The sequence below is a fragment of the Sciurus carolinensis genome, chromosome 7 (assembly GCF_902686445.1).
Source record: "Sciurus carolinensis chromosome 7, mSciCar1.2, whole genome shotgun sequence".
Taxonomy (NCBI): domain Eukaryota; kingdom Metazoa; phylum Chordata; class Mammalia; order Rodentia; family Sciuridae; genus Sciurus; species Sciurus carolinensis.
Genome location: NC_062219.1, coordinates 141,796,242 through 141,814,897, shown reverse-complemented (window position 1 = coordinate 141,814,897; position 18,656 = coordinate 141,796,242). Strand labels below are relative to the sequence as shown.

At 42.6% G+C, this 18,656-nt stretch overlaps 1 protein-coding gene across 4 annotated transcripts in view; it reads right to left on the bottom strand.

Moving 5' to 3' along the window:
- The window catches only part of LOC124988358 (N-acetyllactosaminide beta-1,6-N-acetylglucosaminyl-transferase), a 118,295-nt gene that overhangs the window by 15,132 nt on the left and 84,507 nt on the right, over positions 1 to 18,656 (bottom strand). The window lies entirely within an intron of this gene.

Genomic DNA, 18,656 nt, shown 5'->3' with positions numbered 1-18,656 from the left:
AAAAGAAGAAACCCTAGAATTTTAGAATTGAAGCAATTTTGGCAAATTTCTAATGTATTTCCCTTTGTTGCCAAGCTGTGCCCACTGTGAATTGCTCAGGAGCATGGAGGTGCTTAATAACTTTTTGTTTTTTCAGCGCTGGGATGGAACCTAGGGATTGCATGAAGCAGGTACTCTGCCATCCAGTTACACCCCTAGTCCAGCTTGTTGATTTTATTTCAAGATAACTTACTTTCTTACCCAAATGCTTTCTTGCATGCATCCTATGGGTAAAGCCATGCATGAGATATTCCTGGAGTTTGCAGCTTAGAATATCTAAAAGGGGAAGATTACATATACATCTCCTCAGTGCTGGGAATCTAACCCAGGACATTGGGCAGGCTAGGCAAGTGCTCTACCACTGAGCTATGTTTACATTTATGGATATTTTTCGTAGCAGCCCAAACACTTCGCACAAGACTCTTTCTCGGACAGTCTTCTGGTTTGAAACAGGAAAGCTTAGAGGAAACTGGAAACATGGGCAATCTTTGGCACAGAGCAGTTCAGATTTCATTACCTGACCGAAGTGCTTACCTTGACTTTGACCCGCTACCAGCCCCTCACTATAGGTTTATCACCTTTAGCATTTGTCAAATGCTCCTTTAATTAGGAACAATTTTCCCAGGTGGCAAAGTTTTTTGGCTTGTCAGTCTCAGACATATAGCCTGACAAGTTAGCCTTCTTTCCTCTGCTAAACCAAAGCATCTTTCCAAACCCTACACCCTCATGATTACTCCAGGTTTACTAATTAATCCCTTCCAGGTATGACTGTTTAAATTTTGTGCAATACAGGTGCTTTGCTGTTCCTGGCACAGGTACTTGACAGCTCTCACCAGTGCCTGCACACTGTTCTCTGCCTGCAGACTACCCACACTGTGGACAGTATCGCCAGCTGGCTCTTTCCATAGCCAGGGTTGATCCTGTCATTCTCCTGTTTTGGGGGTGTGGCTTGCTCTGCATGCTCCACCCTGCATCTGTTTCGGGAAGGCAGCCTGGGATGCTCACCAACTTCTCGCCCTTCCACAAATGAAAGCAAGATCTTGCCGTGGTCCCAGACTTCTCCTGCCGGTGCCCATCCCACATCTCATTAGAATTTCAACTCCTCACCCCACTATTCATTTAATATTTCGGGTTTTGCTCCCCCGGCACCCAGCTTAACACTTTTCTCCTTCCTCCGAATGTTGCCACTGAGCTGCCTGATGGTCACTAATCAAGCAGGCTGCCCCTTCCAGCTCCTCAGAACTGCAGCCTGGGCTTGGTGCATGACTTGGCTGCTGTGGATCGGTTCGGTCCGGGAAGGTGCCCACAGGCTGACCACAGCATGCTAGGGGCTTTACGGTCTTACAGCCTGGGAGCTCAGAATCAAAGTAGGTTGGTGGGTCTTTTGGGTTTGACCCCCCATAAGTTGGGTGGAATTGAGTCAATGCTGAAAAACCAGATTTCCCATGGAAGGGCAGACTCCCAGAGTCCCTGGAGTTACGGGCAGCCAGGAACTCTCCCGCCTCCCAGGGCCACACCCTGTTTCACTCAGCCACGCTGCCTGCCTAGCCCTGTAGGCATGGGGTTTGCGACCCTGGGTTCCAGGCCTCATCTTCCAGCACTGCCCTCCTCATCTTTCGTCACTGTCCACACACACCCGGCTCTTCTGCCACGCATCTGGGAATTCCTGATGGGTCTCCATCTTCCAAAGCTCTCTGTACCTTGGCTTATGCAAATGTCCAATATACGAAAACAAGCTCAACTGTGTTAGGAACTACAGTTACTTACATCCAAACCCTAAGACCAACTGTCCTCTTTTTGTAGTGTAAACCAGTGCGATTTGGGGAGCAACATGACATTCTGTATCAAAACTCTTTAAAATGTGCATCTTTTTTGACTTAGCAGTTTAAAATCTTGGAATTTGTCCTCAGAAAGCTATCCATCAATTATTAAGTAAGAGGCAGGGTAACGTGTTGTTAGGAGGAGAGAGTCTGACATTAGACTACCTGGATTCAAGTGCCTACTGTGTCAATTACTAACTATGAGACTGTTGACAGGGTAAACGCTCCATTCCTCAGTTTCCCTACCTGCAAATGGAGTTGCTGTGACATATGTAATATACTTTATGGTGGCTGGTACGTGGTAAGAGCCAAAGGAGAACTGGTCACCATTCATTATGACTACCCTCGCCCGGTTTGTCGGTGCCCAAACTGATCCAGATCTTCCTGGATTTGGGTGTGTGTGTAGAGAGAGAGAGAGAAAGAAAGAGAGAGAGAGAGAGAGAGAGAGAGAGAGAGAGAGAGAGAGAGAGAGATCTCAGGGACAGACCCAAAGTCTAAATGTGAAATTCATTTGTTTCCTATACATCTTATACACACAGCCAGAGGGTAGTTTCATGCGATATTTTTCATTTATGCTTAAGTTTCTACTGTGACCTGTTACAGGAGGTCAAGTGTAGAATTTTACGCTTGCGGCACCATGTTGGTCCTCCAAAAGTGACCAATTTGGGAACATTCTGGATTTTAGGTTTTCCAATTAGGGATGATCAGTCCGTAAAACGATTTATCACCAATAAGAGCTCTCAGCTGCTCAGAAGTTAGGGCTTTGCTAAATACATCACAGGGGACGCCAATGACAGCCTGCTGGCATTAAAGCCGTGGTGAGGGGCTCTTGGGGAGGGGGCACTCTGTAATGCAGTGTGCTGCTAAGCAAGGGCAGCTGGTTGTGAAACCAGCAAAAACGTGGGAAAATAAGCTTTTACACGAAAAATATGACTGTTCACATCCTGAGTCTGGGTGGGGCCCTGTGACTTGATTTGACCAGTGGGATATTAGCAAACATGACCCGAGCAGAGATTCAAATGTGCTCTTGCCTTCCCCTTGAGGCCACCAAGCGACACAACCCAGGTGAGTCTACTAGAGGAGGGCAGATCCTGTGGGGAGAAGGTCAGCCACGCCAGGTAGTCTGTCATCCGGGAACTCTTGACCCCAGGGAAGACATCCTTGATCAGAAGAACTCAGAGAATTATGACAGAATTTTTTCAAGCCATGAAACTCAGGAGGTCCTTTTCCTCCTAGAAAAATCTCAGCTTATGTGTGTGTGGTTCTTTTTTTTTTAAACTGGGTTACAAACCCAGGGGTGTTTAATCACTGAGCCACATCCCAGCCCTTTTTTTAAATATTTTATTTAGAGACAGGATCTCAGTAAGTTGCTTAGAGCCTCATGAATTTGCTAAGTCTGGCTTTGAACTTGCAATCCTCCTGTCTCAGCTTCCCAAGTTGCTGGGATTACAGGCACATGCCACCACACCTGGCCTTAGCTGAGCTTTTTAACAATAGCAACCAGTCGCAAATGGTATGGAATGAACGAGGGACAAGTTGACAAGTTAACAAACTCCATCGTTCAGTCTTCCTAACTTTAGCTTTCATCTCTATGGTTGTGCAGGACACCAGGGTGCACACCTGTAATTCCAGCAACTGAGGAGGCTGAGGCAGGAGGATCGAAAATTCAAGGCCAGTCTCAGCAACTTAGCAAGGCCCTAAGCAACTTAGAGAGACCTTGTCTCAAAAAATAAAAAGTGTTGAAGATGTAACTTAAAGATAGAGTGTTGCTGGGTTCAGTCCTCCCTACCAAATGAACAAACTCAAAATTATCTCTATGGCTCTTTCTTTACTCTGGCTGCACATTAGAATCACCTGAAGAACTTTCCAAAACCACTAGCGCCTGAGCCCCTCTCTCAGGGGTCAGGTGTGGGTCCTAGGCATTGTTTTTTGTTTTTGTTTGTTTAATGCCCTACATGATTATAATGTGTAACCAGGGCTGAGAACATTGGTTCTGCAGGGAAATCTGTTACTGAACGTCTCTTCATAGGTCTAATACTTTGTGGTATTACCTATGCTGCTCCTCTCCATTGCCCCGTATCATGCCTCAGTAAGGAGAGTTTACTTTTTCACCAAATAATAGCCACTTTCTCTATTTTAAGTTTCAGAAATTTTAAAAGCAAGGTTGAAAGAAGCAGCTGTTTACTTTCCAACTTGCTTAAATTAGCTAGTGTTACACTCGACTCATTTACCTGGTGAATCTTTATTTTTTTTTCTCTTAAAACTATTATTCTACTATTTGTGGAAAATAGGACCCTCTTATAAAGTGAATTCAAATAATGCTTAAAAGTACAAAAAGAAACATCACAGTAAAAAAATCTTCACACGCTACAAAATCTCAAACCTATAAGTAACGACCATTAACATTAAGGAAATGTTATATTTTTTAAGTGTGTGATGAATGTCTTCCCCTCCCCTCTCTGTGCATCCAGACTGATACCAGGGCTTTGCCATGTGACTCTGCATGGAGTCTTCGGCCTCTGAGCTCCAGGGGAACTGTGAATAATACTCATTTTTTCTGCCAATGGTAATAAAAAGGGGGAAAAAAAGAAGATAGAAAAAAACATGTTATTTCAGAAAGCATCTTTTTGCGCAAATAAGTACTTACATATCACTTTAAGACAGCAGCATGACTATTCAATAGCTAACTAACTATACTGAACATAGATTGTAAATAAACTTTCCCAAATTGCCTTCACCTTTGAAATCAGCATATTGGGCTTCCTTAAATCAAATGAGTACAGGTATCACTTACATACACGTTTGCTGCTTTGATGGGTTTGTGAGTTCAAAACACTGTTTCCTTAGGACTTAAGTTCTACTGGATTCCACCAACTTCAGAGATACTGTCATTTGTAGCACTTAAACATCAAGCAGTAACTTTTTTCTGCAATCATTTATTTAGGTGTGTTTGTCGATAGCTTGAATTAGGTGTTTCACATTTCAAGTGGCTTTTCCCAGGTTTTACGTGACTGTGTCAAATATGAGCACAACAGTATGGATCCCCCTCTTGCGGCAGGTCCTAAAAATCACAGAACACAGCGTGCCCATGGTTGGCTAGGGAAAATTCCTTAATGGTCTTATCAGCCAAATTTCCATCCTGCCCTACGCACGGTGCTGTCTTCACCTTTAGAACCAGACACCAGGCTACCTGCAGCTGGCTGTACATCAGGAGTTCATTCCACACTTGTCAAATCTCCCCTCCAACTCCACGGAAAGCAGCCAAATAAGAACTCATGCTCACTGATTTTAAGTCCTACTTGCAACCCGAGGCAGACCAACATTGTTCAAGGTCGCTAGTTGCAGACTGGACTGTCCTGGGGTATATATAGGCTGCTGGTTCTAGAAGTCAGTCCCTGTCCATGACAAGTCTAATCTTCAAGACAGAACAGCGGAACAGTTCTGTGCATAACTACAAATAGGAGAAACACCCAAATAAATGTACAACACAGAGGGAATGGGGAGAGTCCCTGCCACATGCCTGAGATGTGTGGGTGCATCTCCCCGCTGTCCCTGTTCCCCTTTCCATGGACTATGCATAAATCCAAGAGATCTAGGGCTAGCACTTCTTCCTGAATCATCCAATTAACCAGAACTCTGGGATGAAAGGCACTGGGTCTCAGCTGGAAGTTATATGGTGACATAAAAACAGACATCTTATTTCTGGGGCTGGAATAGTTATTACTTTGGGAAGCAACTGAGGTAAACTCAGGGGTTCCAGGAATACTGGGGACATGGTTTCTGGTACAGACAAAAGCAGTCTGAAAATTCGTGATCTGTTCAATTCTGGTGTGTCTTGTTTTCTCTATGTAATTTATCCCAAAGCTCAAGAAAGTGCCAGGTGTGGTGGTGCTGTAATCCCAGCGACTTGGGAGGCTGAGGCAGGAGGACTGCAAGTTTGAGGCCAGCCTCAGTCACTTAACAAGACCCTGTCTCAAAATAAAAAAAAATAAAAAGGACTGGGGATGCGACTTGGTGGTAGAATGCCCCTGAGTTCAAGTCCCAGTGTGTGTGGGGGGTGGGGCGGGGGTTGTTCAAAAACATGAGAGAGTGGACAGGAATACAATGTTTATATACATTTGTAAAATAAAACGCAAATCTCCGGTTGGCCCCTGAGTCCCTTGCTCTTGTGCCCTTGTCTGTCTGGGGTCATTTTAGGGACTGCAGTAGCTTTTGGGAGTACCTGGATTTTAGGAATTGAGAGTTTACTTCTAAACCCTTGAATTTTGGTATTTTCACTTGTGCAGTAGTTATTTCAATATTTTAGAAACTCTGAATTATGGTCTTCTGCAGATCAACACCAACCACTAAGATATTCAACTTACAGGGAAAAAAAAAAAGTAAACCCTTGAGCCACCTACAAATCTAGACAGAGCTCTTCTGTATGCGTTTTGATAAGAACCCACAGTGGGGTGTTGTCATGTGCTCAGTACGGGGCTCTGCCTTGATCTAACCCACTGAAAGGACCCGTGAGGGAAGTTCTGAGGGTCTGTCACATGTTTCTGGAATAAAAGTGGAACACAGCTTTGGTAATCATCGAAATATGCAAAATAAAAAGCATGCAACATTTAGTAAATACATAATTACACGCTGCGTTAGTTTATTACGCAAAGTGAATAGTATTACTAAAATAACCTTAGCTTTCGTGTGTGTGTGTGTGTGTGTGTGTATGTGTGTGTGTGTGTGTGGTGTTGAGGATCATACCCAGAACCCAGCGCCTCATGAATGCTAGGTAAGTGCTCAGCCCCAATCCTTTTAAATTACAGGTCCAACTGATTCCATTATTTATTAAAAAGTAAATAACATGTTGGCAGGGAAAGGAGTGGAGCAAAAGGAATCAATATTTAACAGCCATTAAAGCTGCCCGAGGAGCTACAGAAAACAACATATTCACCTTGGAATATACAGAATGATTTTATTATTTTCAAAAGGCAGACTAAGAAGGTGCGGTAGCACAGGACTATAACCCCAATGACTTGGGAGGCTGAGGCAGGAGGATTCCAAGTTTGAGGGTAGCCTCGACAACTTGGCAAGACTCCCAATAAAGTAAAATTTAAAAAAATTAAAAAGAACTGGGGATGTAGCTCAATGGGAGAGCATCCCTGGGTTCAATCTCTAATACTGCCAAACAAAACACCAAACAAACAAACAAAAAGGACCAAAGGAACTGCTTGCAGACTCCAATGGTTCCATACCCTATGATTCCCTTGTTATGACATTCTGGAAAAGGCAAAACTGTTGGGATGGGGAACGGGTCGGGATGACCCAGGTGAAGAACAGGTGAGAGCTGCCCAGGCTTTGGAGTATGGAGTGGGGAGAGGGGCTGCCTGCCAGAAGCAGCAGGAGGGATCCCTGGGACTGGTGTGATGTCCTTGATTGTGGGGGTGGATGCAATGATCAAAACACAGAGTGAATTATACTGCACAGAATCACAAAAATGAAAAGGAAGCTGCTTCAAGTTCAACAGCCGTGAAGAGTGAAGTGGATCTCCTTCACAGCAAGGGCAAAGATTATACTTAGCTAAACAGTTCTATGCTTCCTAAACATGTGTCTGGAAGCCTGTCATTGACATAGCACTTTCATTATTTAGATAACACAGATACCAAGCTCTTCTTCCTGCCCGTTGCTCCATCACCTAGGGCATTTCGGAGAGGCTCTGTGAGAAGCACTAAACATAGAAGGAGTATTGTCTTAAGACTTAGAAGGCCCATCTTTTGACTCGGTTCAGCTGCTAAATCATGTGCCATCAAGTTTGCAGGAAAACAGAAGAAACTTGAGACCCTTATGTTAAGAGAAATAAGCCAAACTCAGAAGACCAAGGGTCATATGATTTCTCTCTGAAGTGCAAGCTAGAGAGGAAAAAGGAAAAGAAAGGTGTGAGGATTTCATGAAATTCAAAGGGAGATCAGTGGAATAGAGGAGAGGGGCAGGGACCAGGGAGGGAAAGGAGAATGATACTGGCCCAACGAGACTCTCATATCATGTGCAAGTAACAAGTACAAAAAAAAATGCGCCAATAAAAAGGATGGGAAGAAATTTTTAAAAAATCATGTGACATGAAAAATCATTTCATCTTCCTGGGCTTAATTTCCTTCATCTTAAACCATGAGATTATCCCTTCTAATTGCATCATAAATTTCCCACTGCACAAAATCATTTTGTTACTCCAGAACAAACCTCTCTGAGGTCCCACTTCTTCCATATCTTCTACTTAACTCTACTTAACTAAGAACCATTACCTCACCCACACCGAGTGGGCCCTTCCTTCGTGCTGATGGTGGTAACTGCCCCTAGAGTTGCAGTTGTAAGTCATCAGATAGAGAGTTTTACAGAGCCGATATATTTCTCACAAGAGGTGCTCTTTCCCTCTGCCCCCAACTCCTGCCATGAGATTAGTGTGTGTGCACATATGTATCACTCCTTGGCTGAGAAAACTAAATTTCAGGAGTTGAAGGGACTTTGTCCAAGATCATAATCTAGAAGAAACCATGATTCAAGTCCCCACCCTTGGATGGAAAAGATCTCCATTCCAAATTCTCAATTCCACATGAACCACTGGTACTCTGAAGGTCCGTGAGGCCACATCTAATTCACTGGATACACTCTTTCCTTTCCCAGTCCCTGTGGAGACACACAGGTGGAAGATAACAGGGAGATGGCAAGATGCCCCTCACCGAGACACCCCGTTTCAACCAGGTTCTGGTGCTCCTCATTCTGGTGTAAAGAACACTGCATTTTTTACTGGGGCAGAGAAGAGATTCGGGTTGTCCAAAAGTTGTTGGTGTCCCTCTCCCCAGTGCCAAGACGTCAACCCTGACCTAGGACTGTTGGTGGTGACTGCTTCTGAGCACTGAGGCAATGAATGGATGTCCCTGCACACACTGCACCTGGCACCATGGATTCCGCTCATCAACACGATTTTCTCCTTTGTTCTGCATTTCCCTGCGCAGGGTGAGCCCTGGTGGTACAGGGAGCTGAGGGAAGGAGGCGATTCCCAAATGATTGAATCCAGATCCTTTGTAGTCATCTCAGAAGCCTCTCTGAGGGATTGCTTTTTCCAGCTCTGTTGCCCTCATCAAATGTCCTTACTGGGGGCAACTGTGGAATAAAACCAGCTAATATTTATGGATACTTACAGGCACCAGACACGTCCTAAGCTCTAGAGGTGTATAAATCCGTATAATCTGCATGCAATGGGAGGAACTATTATCATTTCCAATTTACAAATACAGAGACTGAGAGCTGGAGAGATTACATAATTTGCTGGGCTGCAAACCCCCCACCCCCACTAAGTCACTACACCAGTCTTGGATCTGATTAGCACTTATGGGTGTGCGTGTTCTCTCTCTCTCTCTCTCTCTCTCTCTCTCTCTCTCCAGAAACGACGGGTATTGTGCTACATTAAAAACACAACCAGAGAAATGCAGACATTGTGTAAACACTCAGTGCCCGATTTCCTCACTTTGTCAAGACTTTAGAATACAAAAATCTCCTCTCCATGATGCCTCTGGTCAACCTAAGTCATGGCAATGGTGGTGTTTGACACCCAGATACCCACAAGGAAAGAAATTTATGGCTCAGAGGACACTATCCCACCAATCTTACAGTGACAGTAGGAAAGTCATGACATTAATGACCAGGGGGTGGGGAGGAAGGGAGAAGGTAGCAATGAACAGTGGCTGAGCTAGAGGTCAGACTTCCTTTGCCTTGTGACTCTGACAACAATCTTACGCAATCAGTGCGTCCCCAATTTACACACAAGTGAAGGGATGCCCACGGAAGACCTCACAGCAGGAGACTGCCTCTAAAACTTCTGCTGCTTCCACTACGTGCACCGAAGTTAAAACAAAACAATACAGGAAACTCTTCTGAGATCACCTAGTCCAATTTCTTCATTTTACACAGGATACCAAGGTCCAAAGAATTTAAATGATATGTCCAAGGTCAAAGAGCTAGCAAAAGACAAAGGCTGGGAATCAGATAATTTTATTGCATGGGTATGTAGGTCCCTAGCACTTCTTATACAGTGGCTTGAGCTTAAAGTATTTAAATAAAAGGAAAATAAAGCATTCACACATGGCTTAATATCTGCATAATATTCTATTCTTAGTTGTGCATCGTAAAGTGTTTCAAAGGTCAGACTTGGGCCGAGGGTGCCGATCAGTAGTAGAGTACTTGCCTAGCGTGTGCAGAGGCCTGAGTTCCATCCCCAGCACTACATCATAATAATAATAATGATAATGATAAATAAAAATAAAAATTGCACGAGCTATTTTTCCAATCTTTTTAGCACACCTTCCAAACTTTCTCTTATGTCTTAAATCAAAATTAACTGAGGTTTGTGTTGGTACTGTGTTCACTGTCGATGGAGCTATTAGTGGATAAGGCTGGAATTGCAGTGGAATTGAAAACAGATCTTTCTTCCTCCAGAATCCATATTCTTCCCTCCACACTGCCCTGTAAGGTCAGAAAACCCTCACACAAAGTAATGGATCTCAATATCGGGTGCCTCTCAGATTAAATTGCAAATATGAAAATATTCACAAGAAGATCGAATGTACCAGAGATGGATCTAGAATGTGCAGGAATAAACACATTAAGTTTTGGCTCCAGCCAGGCACGTGCCCAATTGCTATGACAGGATTTGTAGAAAGATTTAGTCTGGATTACTGGAATTTTGTATTTTCTTTGAAAAAAGAAGGTTGTTCATTTCTGAGAATTGTACAGTCAACTCCAAGATCTGGCATCGATTTTAAGTTTACTTGCTTTGCATTTGTGTTACATGTTGTTGGTCCCTGAAACAGGCTGGTGGGCAAGAGAGGATGGGTGTACTATTCTCTGTACTACTGTGTGTTTACACATTTTTACAATAGAGTTTTAAAATTATGCCTGCGTAAGTGGCTAGGACTTAGTAAAATTCATTTTAACACTGAGGAAGTTGAACACCCAAAACGGGAAGGATGTGGCTAGGCTGGCGAAGACTTCTATAGAAGGTGAAAAAAACCTCTCTTTTCTTTCAAGTGTTGGCTGTGTTGATTTCCTTTTCCAAGAAATTATGTTATGTACTAAACAGACATGTTAAGTCCTTTCGGGAACATGGCAGAGTTTAAGAAAATAAAACAACCAGTTAAACCCAATTCCTGCTCCTTTCATGTCCAGCGATCTCAAAAATAGATACGCCACAGTACCACTGATGTTCTTTGTGTCTTTAAGGAAACCTTCTTTTACTGGAAAATGGGCACTTGGCAGTATTATTTAGAGGGTTCAGTCAAGCTTTCTGAGGGCTCAGTCAAGCTTTCTGAGGGCTCAGTCAAGCTTTTTAATAGTCTACAAAGATTGCACCAATAACATCAAGAGGAATCAAAATGATCAAGTGTAAGTATCCACCTGAACTTGTTAAACTCCTCACATTTCCCTGTATTGCCTACTATCCCTCTTTGGTTATATCTATAACTAGTTTCGCAAGGTTGGTGAATCAGGATGTAGACATTCTTTTGCAGCAAAAAGAGATTTCAACTGATTTTATTCAGTATCTGGCAGATCTCAGTAATGGAGGAAAATTAGGTCAGATTTAGATTTCTTATTAAATATTTATATTATTTAGTGCATAAACACTGAACCTCTCACTTTACACCCAATTTTTTCATTTAGTTCTCAAAACAACCAAACTATTATTATTATTATCATCATCATCATTATTATGAAGGTATGAGTGAAAGTCTGAAGTCTGATTTACACAAGGTCATGAAGTTAATAGGGACAGAGCTACAATTCATTGTCAACTTTATCTCCTTCCAAAGTCCTTGGTATTTTCATCACTACGAGTTCTTCCTAAGTATCGGTCATTTGCACACCCTTTTTATCCAGTCTGACACCAGCAATCAACACTGGAAATCTTTTTCTTGTATAAACTCACTTTCATTTTTACTGGTAGCTGCCTTTTTTCTCAAAGAAAGTCCCTGGTTGGAAATGAACAGAACGAACCTTTGCTGCAAATCTAAATGTGCCAGTGTCTGTAATAGATGATTTATTGGTCTATGTCATCAGTTCTCAAAGTGTGGTCCTTAGACAAGAAGCATCACCTGGGAATTTGTACAGAAATACAGATTCTGGACTGCTCCAGACCTGTTGAATCAGAAACTGTGAGGTGGGACCAGGCAATCTGTGCTGTAACAGGCTCTGCAGGGGACACTGGGCATGCTCAGCTCCAAGAACCCCACACTGTATGCATTATCTTATTCCTATCTCTGGAACTAAGTACTATTATACTCTGATATAATATCCAGAGATATTATTCATATCGCTGGAAGTAAGTAACATTATAGAGGAGAAAACAAGATCAGCCTAAGTTAAGTCTGATATCACCTAGTTCCTCCCAAATATTGGAAGGAAGGGCTTAAACCATGTTTTCCTGACTCTAAAGCCCTCTTCATAATATCTTAAGAACTCCAAGATTGGAAGGAAATGTAGAGAAGGTAGAAATATTTATGTTACAGAGATAATTTAGCTATTAAGTATATATTTATCATTTGCTATGTGCATTGATGTATACATATATCAATTATATGTGGCTTTGACATACAATTAATATTTTGTTGTTTTAAAGAGTCACTGAAATGCAATTCTATGTTTTCATTAAAAAAAAAAAGAGAAGAGTTGCTTCTAGAAAAGATTCGTCTTATATAATTGGTAGGTATTTAAATACAGTCAGTTGAATGAGTTGGAAAATGTCCTGCCAGTTCTAAAATAGTAGCTGCCTTAATCCTTTCTGCTGAGATTAAATTCGCGTTAAATTCAGCTTAATGAATGTTTACCAATCATGATTGTTATTTATACTTAATTCAATATTCATATATACTTTAATCCAATTTTTTCTTATCTTGTAAAAAGTTGTTCTAGTGACTGGGAATTAAAGAGCAATTAAGAGTAGAATTTCCTAATTATTTTCATCTGAAGGGTGGGGGGGAAATGATTGGGTACAGAGTCTACCGTGAAGGAGCTGATCTCATATTCCAATGGAGCCAATGGCTGGAACCATCGTAAATGAGTGTATAAGTGGCTAAGCTATAGCATGATTTAGTTATGTAAATACCATGTCGTCTGTCTAGGGTTTCCCCCCCAAGGAGCGCCACCTCTGATATGGTGTAGACTCATCAGTCTAGGTTCTCCAGAGTCAAGGTACACCATAGTTATAAATCTTCCTCCATAATCCTACCTGAATCACCAGCCCCAAAAGAGCCTAGAGTCCTTCACCACAGAGATCGAACAAGTCAAACAGGTCCACATGGCTAATACAATATTTTGAAAAAGATGTTCACATTTATGCGTATTTAGTATTATGTGGCTATATAAATATGATATCATTTAAAAACTCTGTTCATTGGATAGAAATCCACAAAAGTATGCTTTGTGGAGTTTCTCCTTCAACCAGAATTGATCTCCCACATTGACAAAGCAGGTGCCATGGTGGATTGTCCTCTGGCCATGGGAAAAAAAAAAAGTCACCCTGGTAAACCTGAGTATCCTGGTGATGCTGATTGAGGCAAAATTCTACCAGTCCATCAGTGTTTGTATTTCTCGGTCATGGGTACATGCATCCTTTGTGGTTCTAGAAACCGAATTCTAAATTTGGGCTGATGTACTGAGAACACAATGCATACTCTGAAAAAGACTAGGACTGATCCAGCCCCACCTGGTTGAAGGTCGAGGTGACCTTTCTGTAGAGAACACAAACCTACACATCTCAGTGTTTACATTTGCTGAGAGCAACACCTAGAGGGATGTCTTCAGTTTCGTCCCCCTGTTGTCTTTCCTTAACCTTTTGCATTCCTATATTCTTATTTTCTAACCCTGCAAACTACGGAACACCCTTCATTCCATCAAACAAGCTCAGAAACAATGCTCTCCATGAACCCTGAGTAACCCCGATGTGGTACTAACAGGAGGGTTGAATGGTGTCAAGTGTGGGAAAAACCCAAACCAGGTACATACAGGTAAGACAGAAACTCACTGGAGGTGTCCACACCTGCACCTGCTGGTGCAGTCTTGACCTCAGATGCAACTGCATGATGGGCCCAACTTGGCTGCCTGGGAAGCAGATTATTTAAGGAAGGCTTCTGTCCCTTCCACACTAATTCCACAAGGTCTCCCCCTTGTTGACTGATATTTGTTGGCCTGGCTGTGGTGGAATTACATCTTTAAGCTCTATTTTACCTATTGATAGTAATCTTGACTATTGAAATTATCAGGGTAATTTCACCCACCCAGGGTACAGGTCACTTTTCCATATTCCTCGCATCTTCTTATAACTATTTTTTAGCACATTTCTATCCCTCCCCAGACCCCATCCACAACCAGCTAGCACTTTGCACATCCTCAAATCAGGCAGATGCCCAGCGCACAAGTAGCAATGGGTAACACACAGGTGAATGTCACACTGCCTGCTTTTAAGGAGCTCAGCCACTGGAGAGGTAGGGAAGAGGAGATAGTTCTTAACAGGTAATCGAAATTCAGTGCTGGCAGCAGGGGCTTTGGGTATCAGAGAACCAGGGTGGGAGAACCCCCTATCTGCGAGGGGAGTCATCAGAGGTGACTTCTAGGCGAGAAGCCCAGAACACAAATCATAACGAACAAAGAGGGGTTGAATAGAGACGGTGGGAAGGGCATCCTTCATGAGAAGACATCATTAAAAGCCACCAAAAAATAGTGCAAATTGTGCTGGTGAATGGATGGAACTGGAGACTATCATGCTAAGTGAAATAAGCCAATCCCCCCAAATCAAAGGTTGAATACTCTCTCTGATATGCGGGTGCTGACTCACAATAGGGGAGGTGGGGAGGTCACCAGATTTCGACAGGGGTGAAAAGGGGAAGGAGGGGGGATGGAAATGGGAAAGGTAATAGAATGATTTGGACATCGCTTTCCTATGTTCAAATATGAATACATGACCAGTGTAACTCCACACCATGTACAACCACAAGAATGGGAAGTCACGCTCCATGTATGTATGATATGTCAAAATACATTCTACTGTCATGTACAACTAAAAAGAACAAATTTTTAAAAACAGAATGACAGTAGGTATTTAGTTGGAAACTCAATTTCATATTGCAGTCTCCATGCTTATTTGATCTGATTCAGTATTCTTCTGTTTCCTTCTTTCCTTCATTACTGCCCAGAGGGGATCAAAAAGGGTCTCTTTCCTTAAATTGTCATTATGTGATGCCCAATATCATGTCCCATGGAGGTAATCATTACAAAGCATTTTGAGGCGCTTTTAAGCATGAATACATAGATAGTTCAATATCTTAAATGAAGTATTGGAAGAATTTCAACTTAAGAATTCTAAGAAGTTTAATTCATATTCAAAGTGGAAAAAAAGGTTTTAAGAGGGAGATGACCTTTGTGCTGATCTGTAAAGTATGGTCAGACATCCCTGTGAGAAGGGTAAGAGTAAAGGGTAGGATCGATGAGTCGGTGGAGATTTAATTGATTGAGAAAGAGCATAAACCTGGCCTGTAGCTGGAGAGGTCAGTATCAGCGAGGAGTTAGAGAGACAGCTGGAAGTTCAGGCTGAGATGATATCTAGAAAGGTCCATGGAAGAGTATTCCGTTCATTTATTGGACAAGGGAAGGGCACTGGATTATGAAATAATCGGAGATAGGTGTTGGGAGCATCACTCCGGCACTATGAAAGATGACTTGGCAGAGGAGAGATTGGACAGCCTTGATTTCCATTGCAGATTCCCACTGTGCATAAGGACGCTCTTTCTCTTCTAGGAGTCACGACAGCCAGATGAAGCCATATCTATAAAGACAGACATGCCCCTGGCCTACAGCAGCTCTCCAGAGGGCTCTTTCCCCCTTCCAAATCTCCACTTTCTATGGTTGTTTTTCCTTCTTACACTATTCACAGGTCTCATGGATAACTGGGAGCTAATAACATACAACTATATGGAAAAGATGCCAGTAAACTACAGAAGCAGAAAAGAAAAAAAAATAGTGCAGATTGCAAAAGTGTGTAGGGCCAAGTATTTACTGGAATATAAAGTGAGTCATCATCAGAAAGAGATGAGAGTAGAGATAAGGGTGGGGCTCAGGTCCTGGAGGTCAGTCCACATTGCATGGTAATGACTCTTAAGATAAAGAAAAGCCATCACAGAGCTTCAAGCAGGGATTTGCAGAGTTCCACCAGCCTAAATGAGAGTACACTGATCATTTTTGAACACTGGGGAATAAAGGTTTCCTGGTAACCATGTCTTGCAAAATTCCTTGGACCTAGATTTTAAAATGCTTCAAAACGTTTTTTAAAGTTGAGCTTTTGAGTTAAAAATAGCATCCTAAACGTCTGTATAGGATCCATTTAAATCAAGAACACATCTTGCAGACAGAATGATCCCTAAAATAGGGACCATTTTTCTTTTACTGAGTAGCATTGTGGTGAACTTGCAAAAAAATCATTGGTAAATGTTTTCTACAGTGCCTAATTATTGTTATTGTTCATAAATGTAATAAATAACCTCTGGAAGAATAAATAATCAATAACATTAGTAGTTATGGAGTGCAAACAGTAAAAATTTTGAAGCTTTTAATATATTCAGTTTTTATTTTGGACACTGGGATTGATCCTGGGTCTTGTGCACACTAAGCATGTGTTCTACCACTGAGCTACCTCCCCAACCTCTCTTGTTTTTTTGTTTAAAAAAATTTTTTTAAGCCAACCTAGGGCTGGGGATGTAGCTCAATGGTAGAGTGCTTCTCTGGTATGTGCAAGGCCCTAGGTTCCATTCAGGTATGGAGAGAGGAAGGGAAAGAAGGAAGAGAGGAAGAGGGGAGGAAGAGAGGAAAAGAAAAGAATTCGTGAGAGAATAGGACAATTTTGCTCCTGCTTCTTGAGTAGGAATCTTGCTTGATCCTGAAAGTCTGGTGAGAAGACACAGTGAGCAACGGAGTCAGGCAGACACCAAGATGGCAGAGGACAGGAGAGACAGGGAGAGAACAGAGGAACTTGTTTGGATACCTCCTTTTCTTTGTTTAAGCAGTAATTGGGTTCTGCATCTCAGCCTGGTCGCTTCCCTCCTGCCTCTCTGAGAACATTAACTGAAGATCACTTACCATATCCACCAAATCAGAGAAGGAAGAGCCAGATCAAAGCCTGTTCCAGACTGGGCAGAAAGGAAACCCAGAAACAGAAGCCAGTAGGGGGTGGTGATGTCAATTCCAGAAAGGACACTTGTGACTTTGGTTAGCTCAGGGGACCCGACAGGCCTCACGTGCTCACTGTCTTCAACATGCGTGCGCACACGTACACACATGCACCCTCTTCACATCCCTGCTAACCTATGTCCAGTTTCAATGGCCATGTGCAGCTTACTTCCACACCCTTCCTCGTTTTTCCCAGTCACCTTTCTCCTTTCTCCTCTCTGGGATTCTGCAGAAAATTTATTTAGAAAATACAGGAAAGAAGAAAGGATTGTTTCTTCTTTTCCTGCTACAAGAGAAAAGCTAGAACTTCAGGGCAATCAAATCCAAGATCTGAACCCAGCTTAGCCTTGGAAGAGCTGTGTGAACCGCACAAGCAAAATACCTTCACTACCTGCAACTGCCAACAGTGATTAGATGCACAATGTAACGTCTGGCACAAACTATACCAACAAATACTGTATTCCATGCCATGTCCAAGATGCATGCATTGGTTTAAACTAGGTATTGGTTTAATGGGGTTAAAACTCACTATGCTAGGATAAAGGTTGGGTCACTGCCCCTCCACAAATATTTGTGACCTGACAGCTTAGTATCTCTGAAAAGAAAACTCTCACAGAATAGCCTATGCCAGCCTATCCCAGTCACCTTGCCCGTCCACTGTCTGTCCCTAAATAGAATTCTGTGACTATCACATTGGTTTAGTGCTTAGGAATGCTGAGTTATCTTGCTGCTTTGAGTCTACTTTCAGATATGAAGGTAGCTACAAACACCATTCAGGAGCGAGCTGGATAAGGCCACCACACACGAGCCAGTTGTTTCAAGAAGGGCAGGCAAAGGGCCACCCTCACACAGGACTCCTAACTACAACCCTGCTGGCAAGTATTGGGAACAAGTTTACTGGGCCATTCCCAGAAAGAGGCACCACAGGCCACAGGCTACCAGTGGGAAACGGGATTTTGAAAAGAAGCCCAGTTCTGAATCAAAGAGGGGGTCTGTGTGTCTTGTGCCTTCAGCTGCCTGGCAGACCTGGGACCCCTTTCTGAACCAACAACCCCAAAGCCTTCACAGAGCATAAAAGCACAAGGCTGCAAACTGGAATTAGTAATAAAAATCTGTGCCCTAAAAAACTGAGAATGCTCCTTGGATCAACTCCAGCTAGAACCTCTTCCTGTATGACTCCATTCAGTGTTAACCACTCCTCCAGGACACACACTATCAGGCTAGATTCGTTGAACAGAGATGACTCAAGACCTGGGTACTTGTTTGGATCCCATATCAGAGACATTTAAGCCGGAGTGATAATTTGTGAACACCTAACTGTTTCCAAGATTCTAAAAACAGCCCCACCCACAACAGTTCCAAGAACTTGTGCATCAATGAAAAGGATGGTTGTGTCAATGACAGTACATACCATGCCTCTGATGGAAATGTCACCCATTTCCAGAATGATTCTTTAAAAATCAGTCTCATTATGTTATAGCTGTGCTTACGAAAAATATTCATTCAAAATACTGAGCTCAAAGTTGGCAACTTTGTGATACACAACCAAAGGAA